Source organism: Tachyglossus aculeatus, chromosome X2, assembly GCF_015852505.1.
Source record: "Tachyglossus aculeatus isolate mTacAcu1 chromosome X2, mTacAcu1.pri, whole genome shotgun sequence".
NCBI classification, from domain to species: domain Eukaryota; kingdom Metazoa; phylum Chordata; class Mammalia; order Monotremata; family Tachyglossidae; genus Tachyglossus; species Tachyglossus aculeatus.
This window is the reverse complement of record NC_052100.1, coordinates 16,468,789-16,476,162: the sequence shown is the minus strand read 5'-3', so window position 1 is coordinate 16,476,162 and position 7,374 is coordinate 16,468,789. Positions and strand designations below refer to the sequence as shown.

Sequence of the window (7,374 nt, the reverse complement as noted above, 5' to 3'; positions counted from 1 at the left end):
AGCTCCTGATTCTTCCTCTCCATGGGGATCAGCTGCTCTGGGTTCTCACTGAAGGGGTAACAGTCCTCATGGCCAGGAAGGGTGGTGAGAAGGTTCTGGGAAGGGAAAACAATCAGTCCATCTCTTCCCATCATCAGGATTCCTTCGACATCCTCCTCCAGACCGCCTAAACCGGGGATCAGGAAGAGCCTGAAAACTCCAGCTTGCTCCTTACGCCTCACATGGATCACCATCCACCCTCAACCCATCCCACACATCCTTTCCTCTCGACTCCCACCCCACACCAACCCAGTGGATCTACCAGCCATCTCCCACAGCTTTAAAAGCCCTACTGAAATTGTTTCTCCCAACAAGCCTGCCCTGACTAAAGCTCTCATCCTCCCTGGCCCCCAGTGTCCCCACCCCTTCCACCACACCCTTTCTGTTCTCTTCCAGCTCACCCATGCACTTAATCCCACCCTCTAAGCACTGAAGCCTTCGCCACACATCATGTAGATATCTTTTTACTCATATCCTTCCCTTACCTATGTTGTATCATCTGGGACTCCCCAACAAACAGATGCTGGACCTATAAGATTGAAAGGGAACTCTATCAGAATTGCAGTCAAGTGGGGACAGGTGTTCTGAGGTGATGAGTCAGGGTGGCAGGCAACAGGTGTGCTAGATCTGTTGCTTCCCCCCCCCCCCCCCCCCAACACTTAATACAGTGCTCTGTATATACTAAGCACTCACATACCACTGATGGATTGCAGGAGCCAAGTGTCCTTTGCAACTTCAACAGCCACAGTGGGAACCTGGAGAACAAAAAGGCAGTTTGAGTGGACAGGAAGCCTTCTGAGAGGGAGCCTTAAGCCCTTCACCCCAGTAAGTTGGTAACCCTAACCCTGAACCCGGGCATTAATGAGGTCAACATGTTGCCAACTTGTATGTTGGCAACTTGTACTTCCCAAGTGCTTAGTACAGTGCTCTGCACACAGTAAGCACTCAATAAATATGATTGATTGATTGATTGAACATCCCTGTGGATGCTACCCCCACAGAACAGCCCTGCAGGGAGGACCTTGGGGAAATGTCCCGGGCTACAAAGCCTCACATCTACCAAGCCAGAGAACCCTTAGCTTCAGTCCTAACCTAGGCTCTTCCCCCCTCCCTCTCACCTTCCCAACTCCTTCAGAGGCAGTCACTGTCAAGCACAGAGGGGTTCCACCTCTAAAGGAGCTGAAGATTTGCAGAGTGACCCTGTGGACAGGACTGAGTCCTCCTGCAGCAACCCCTAGTCATGCCCCCATCACCTTCCTTTATAGATGGAAGCTCCACTCTTGATTCCTCATCTCCATGGGGATCAGCTGCTCTGGGTCCTCACTAAAGGAGTGGTAGTCTTCATGGCCAGAAAGGTTGGTGAGAAGGTTCTGGGAAGGGAAATGCACTGATCCATCTCTTCCTGTCATCAGGACTCCGACATCCACCTTTGAACAGCACTCACCTGGGGTTAGGAAAAGCCTGAAAGCTCCAGGCTACTTCTTATGCCTCACTCTGACCACATCTACCCTCAACCTATCCCACACGACCTCCCACCCCCCACCCACCACTGGATCTACCAGCCTTCTCCCACATCTTTAAAAGTCCTCCTGAAATGGTTTCTTTAACAAGCCTTGCCTGACTTCAGCTCTTATCCCCCCAGCCCCCAATGCCCCCACCCCTCCAAACAAACTTTATTTTCCCTTCCAACTCACCCAGGCACTTACTCTCACCCACTAAACCCTGAAGCATTACCCCCCCACACACACCACCATTAATTAAGTACATATCTTTTTACACAGATTCTTCCCTTACCTGTATTATATCATCTGGGTCCCCTTCATTATATTGATGCTGGACCTATATGATAGGAAGAGAATTCTATTAGAATTGCTGAAAAATGGGGACAGGTGTGCTGAGGTGGGTAGGCAACAGGTGTACTACATCTGTTGCATTCTACCTCCCCAAGCACTTAGTACAGTGCTTAGCATACATTAAGCCCTCACTTACCATTGATGAATTGCAGGAGCCAAGTGCCCTTTAGAACTTCCACAGCCACAGCAAGAAACTGGAGAACAAAGAGGCAGTTTGAGTGGCCAGGAAGCCTGGCGAGAGTGGTAGGCCCTTCACCCCAGTCCCCAACCCTGACCCTGAACCCAAGCATTCATGAGGTCTACTACATCTGTGAGGTTGATACCCCCCACAGAAAAGCCCTGCATGGAGGGCCTTGGGGAAGTTTCCTGACCCAGAAGAGTTCACATCTAGCAAGCCACAGAACACTTTAGTCAGCTTCACTCTTAACACTAGGCTCTTCCCTGCTCCCCCTGCACCCTCCCAACCCCCTCAGAGGGAGTCACTGTCAAGCACAGAGGAGTTCCACCCCTAGAGGAGCTGAGGATTTGCAGGGTGACCCTGTGGACAGGACTGTGGGTTCAGGGAGAAATGACCCTTCTATAGAATTAAGGACCCTGGGTTTTCTCAGTCCCACAGTCAAGTCACAGAACCAGTTCCCTATGCAGACCCTTAGCCCCAGTGGGTAGAACCAGCCACAGTACTGAGAGTAACACACCCCTCTCTACACCTTGCCCTCCTCCGGCAGTAACCCCTAGTCATGCCCCCATCACCTTCCCTTAGGGATGGAAGCTCAGCTCTTGATTCCTCATCTCCATGGGGATCAGCTGCTCTGGGTTCTCCCTGAAGGGGCAACAGTCCTCACGACCAGGAAGTGTGGTGAGAAGCTTCTGGGAGGAGAAATAAGTTGGTCCTTCTCTTCTGCTCATCAGGACTTCTTCGACATCCACCTGGGATTAGGAAAAGCCTGAAAGTTCCAGCCAGCTCCTTATGCCTCACCTGGACCACATCCACCCTCAACCCATCCCAAACATCCTCCCAGCTGGCACTCCCACCCACCCACCTACCCTGTTGACACACCAGGAGTCTTCCATCTCTATAAAAGGCCTTCTGAAATTGTTTCTTCTCTAACAGGCCTTCCCTAAAGTTATCATCTCCCCACCCTATCCCTAAAAAACACACTTCATTTTCCCTTCCAGCTCACCAATGCACTTAATCCCACCCTCTAAGCACTGAAGCCTTCACCCCACATCAATTAAGTACCCAGAATCTCCCCTTACCTGTTGTATCATCTAGATCCAAACCCCCTCATTATTCCAATACTGGACCTATAAATTTAAAAAGAAATTATGTCAACATGCACAAGGCAGGCCTATCTGAAGGTTTAAGGGAAAACAACACCCTCATGAGAGCAGAGAAGAGGGGACAGGTGTGTTGAGGTGGTGAGGCAAGGCTGCAAGAAACATGTCTGCTTAATCTGTTCTATTAGACTCCCCCAAGCAGTTAGTACAGTGCTCCTCCTGAAGGAAGCTCTCAAATGCTGTTGATTGATTGCAGTAACAAAGTGTCCCTTAGAACTTCCACAGCCACGGAGAGAAGTGGGAGAACAAAGAGGCAGTTTGAGTGATCAGGAAGCCTGCTAAGATGGAGTAATAACCTCTTTAGCCCACTAACCACCCCTGCCCCCCAATGCAGGAATGAATGAGGTCAGGATAGAGTAAAAATACCCTCTCAGTCCAGCCCTACAGACAGGATTTTGGGGTAATTAAGTAACCTCAAAAAACTCCCAGCTACTAAGCAGATCGAGGCCTCGTTGCAAAAAAAAAACCCCTTATTCTCCCAAACCCAGCCACTACCATGATTCAAAGACAACCAGCCTTGAAAAAGGTAGGGCCCTGAAGGCTTATATAGGGCAGGAAGAGTGTGGGGGCGGGGCGTGTGTGCCTTAGTCACTAATTCCCCTGATTGGAAGCAGCTGGGGTAGAAATCAGTTGTCCCTGAGAGATGGCCCAGCTGCATCATTGGATAGGGTATGGCTGCCAAAAAGATAGAGTAGGATAGGTAGGCCTTTCCAGACTGAGCCCCCCTTTTCCTCTGCTCCTCCTCTTCTCCCCATTGCCCCTACTCCCTCCCTCTGAGCTACCCACTTCCCTGCCCCACAGTTCTTGTGTATATCTGTACATAATTATTATTCTATTTCTTTTATTAATGATGTGTATATATCTATAATTCTATTTATCTATTCTGATGCTAGTGACACCTGTCTACTTGTTTCGTTTTGTTGTCTGTCTCCCCTTCTAGACTGTGAGCCCATTGTCGGGTAGGGATTGTCTCTATCTGTTGCCAAATTGTACTTTCCAAGCGCTTAGTACAGTGCTCTGCACATAGTAAGTGCTCAATAAATACAGTTGAATGAATGATTAGGATAGGATGAAAGGGTCTGTCCAGAGAAACACTAATTCCAAACACCTCTCCAGCCAGTCTCATCTCCGGCCCCACCCCCACCCCCCTTTCCTGTCCCGTCTCAGTTCCCTCCTCACAACCCCCACGTCCAGGCCGCTGACACCGGACCCGAGGAATGGCCAGAAAAGCCTGTCCCTTCAAATCAAACAGCCCACCGCTCTCCCCACCTTCGGAGCCCTCTTAAAATCACATCTACGCAGCACGGATTAGTGGAGAGAGCACAGGCTTGGGAGTCTGAGGACGTGGGTTCTAACCCCGGCTCCTCCACTTGGCTGCTGTGTGACCTTGGGGAAGCCACTTAACTTCTCTGTGCAGCAGTTACCTCATCAATAAAGTGGGGATTGAGGTTAAGATTGTGAGCCCCATGTGGGACAACCCTAGTACCTTGTATCTACCCCAGTGCTTAGAACAGTGACTGACACATAGTAAGCACTTAACAAATGCCAGAATTATTATCATTATTATTATATCTTCCAAAAGGTCTTCCACAACTAAGTTCTCATTTCCCCTAATTGTTCTCCCTTCTACGTGGCCTGTACACTTGGATGGTATCCCTCTAAGCACTTGCCAGTCCCAGGTGGCCATCTCCTCTCTCTCTCATTTATTTCAGTGTCTGTCTTCCCTTGTAGACCACAAGCTCCTTAAGGATCGGGATTATGTCCATCAACTCTATCGCAGTGTACTTTCCCAAGCACTCAGTACAGTGCTCTGCACAGAGTAAACGCTCAATAGATACGATCGACCGATAACCGATCGACGGTGGCTCGGGCTGCGGGAGGCCAGCGGGCGACCCCCGTATCGCGACGGGCTCCGGTGGCTCGGTCTAGGGTGTGGCAGGGGGTTAGCAAAGGAAACCCCAGGCCTACGGCCTAGACCCAGCCTTCCTGCTCCCACCTGCCTCCCCTCCTTTCTGGCCTCTAATCGGGGGAGTGTCATCATCACACTCCCATGACAATGAAATGTTTTTCCATGAAAAATCAATGTTTTTCCATGAAAAATACAGACCCGGGTCTGGGAGTCAGAAGGTCATGGGTTCTTATTCCAGCTCTGCCACTTGTCTTCTGTGTGACCTTGGGTAAGTCACTTCACTTCTCCGGGCCTCAGTTCCCTCATCCGTAAAGTGGGGATGAAGACTGTGGGCCCCAAGTGGGACAGGGACTGTGTCCAATGTGATCAGCTAGTTTCCGCCCGAGCAATTAGTACAGGGCCTGGCGCATAATAAGGACAAAAAATTCCTACGAGTCACAGTGTCTGACCAGGTGCGCCGGAATCCCGGATAGGTGGGCCGAACACAGTTTGACACAGTTCTCGTCTGCCCGTCGACGGTCTCGGAGACTATACGTGGCAAGGCCTAGTGGATAGAGCCCAGGCCTACGAGGCAGAAGGACCTGTGTTCTAATCCTAGTTCCGCTACTTGTCAGCTATGTGTCCTCGGGCAAGTCGCTTCACTTCTCTGGGCCTCGGTGACCTCGTTTGTAAAATGGGGGTTAAAACTGTGAGCCCCACGGGGGACAGGGACTCTGTCCGACCCGATTTTCTCGTATCAACCCCAGCACTTAGAACAGTGCCTCGCACATAGTAAGTGCTTAACAAATACCACTCAAAAAACACAGTCAAGAAAAAGTCTTTCACCAGTTCTCCCTCCATCCCTTAACTTGTGTGGATCACTTGAGGTTCTCTTCTGAGACCCTTTCTGTCTGACTTTACACTCACTCCCTCAGGGAGCTCATTCACTTCCATGGTTTGAACTATTGCTGTTCCAGGTGAGATTTTTGGAAAATACCCTGGGCGATAGAGAGACCGGAGGCAGAGGGACCGGCGAGGAGACCGATACAGTAGTCAAGATGGGACGGGACAATATTCACCGGACTCTGTGGGCCGTCAGGAGATGACATTTGCAAAATGTTTTGAGCTTCTCGTCAGAGAGCCACAAAATACAGCCAAACCTTGAATACCCATATTAATGGTGAGAAGCAGAGTAGCCTAGAGGATAGAGCCCGGGCCTGAGAGTCAGAAGGACCTGGGTTCTAATCCCAGCTAGCTCTGTCACCTGTCTGCTGTGGGTCCTTGGGCAAGTCACTTCCTTCTCTGGGCTTAGGTTCCATCTTCTGGAAAACGGGGATTAAGGCCATTAGCCCCATGTGGGACATGGACTGCATCCAACTGGATTAGCTTCTATCTACCCCAGCACTTAGTACAGTGCCTGGCACAGAAGCGCTTAACAAACACCATAACAACAACAAAAAAAAGACAAGGCTATCCAGAATTTTGTAAGCTCGTTGTCGAGAGCGAATGTGTCCATTTGGTGTTGTTTTGTACTGTCCCAAGTGCTTGGTGCAGTGCTCTACACACAGTAGGCACTCAATAGATTCGATTGAATAAATGACTGAATAAATGATCATGAATCAATAATCCCATTAGGTTCCATTCCTTCTCCCTCTGCCTCCTAAAATCTTTCTAACCAATGGAAACATGGACTAATTTGATTTTCCCCACCTCTACCTACCCCAGGGCACTTTATCCTTCTAGAGATCCTGCATCATTAGGCCATAAGCTCCTAAAAGACCAGGAGGTGTCAGGTCTTATAGGTTTTTTATGCTCCCAGCCATCTAGTAGAGTGCTCTTGCAAAAAGCAGGCATTTAATAAATGCTGCTGAGGATGATGATGGATAAGCCTCACTTTTCTTCATCTTCCACTCCCTTCTGCATCGCCCTAACTTGCTCCCTTTGCTCTTCCCTGCCCGCCCCCTCCCCCACAGCAGTTATGTATATATCTGCAATTTTATCTATTTATATTGATGCCCATCTCCCCTCTACGCCACACCAGACTTTGAGCTCATTGTGGGCAGGGACTGTCACTGTTGACCGTTGAATTGTTCCTACCCAAGCACTTAGTACAAGTGTTCTGCACACAGTAAGTGCTTAAGAAATACGACTGAATGAATGAATTGCTCAATCAAAGGCATTTAATAAGTGCTTACTGTGCGTGCAGAGCACTGGACTAAAAACCTGGGAAAGTACAGTAAAGCAGAGTTGGCAGAC

The 7,374-nt window shown here is 49.6% G+C and overlaps 2 long non-coding RNA genes across 3 annotated transcripts; both read right to left on the bottom strand.

The window, feature by feature from the left end:
• Nucleotides 1-464: 464 nt before the first annotated feature.
• LOC119949437 lies at nt 465-2,221 on the bottom strand. 2 transcript variants are annotated; one of them, XR_005457193.1, is made up of 5 exons: nt 2,029-2,221; nt 1,834-1,878; nt 1,293-1,466; nt 737-794; nt 465-568 (listed from the first exon to the last, which is right to left on the bottom strand). It is a non-coding gene; the product is annotated as an uncharacterized LOC119949437 (long non-coding RNA). The 2 variants fall into 2 exon arrangements; XR_005457194.1 differs by having other exon boundaries at nt 1,293-1,409; nt 2,029-2,050.
• A 159-nt stretch (nt 2,222-2,380) lies between these two features.
• On the bottom strand, nt 2,381-3,675 carry LOC119949438. Its single transcript, XR_005457195.1, has 3 exons — nt 3,597-3,675; nt 3,150-3,197; nt 2,381-2,819 (listed from the first exon to the last, which is right to left on the bottom strand). It is a non-coding gene; the product is annotated as an uncharacterized LOC119949438 (long non-coding RNA).
• Between the last annotated feature and the right edge of the window lie 3,699 nt (nt 3,676-7,374).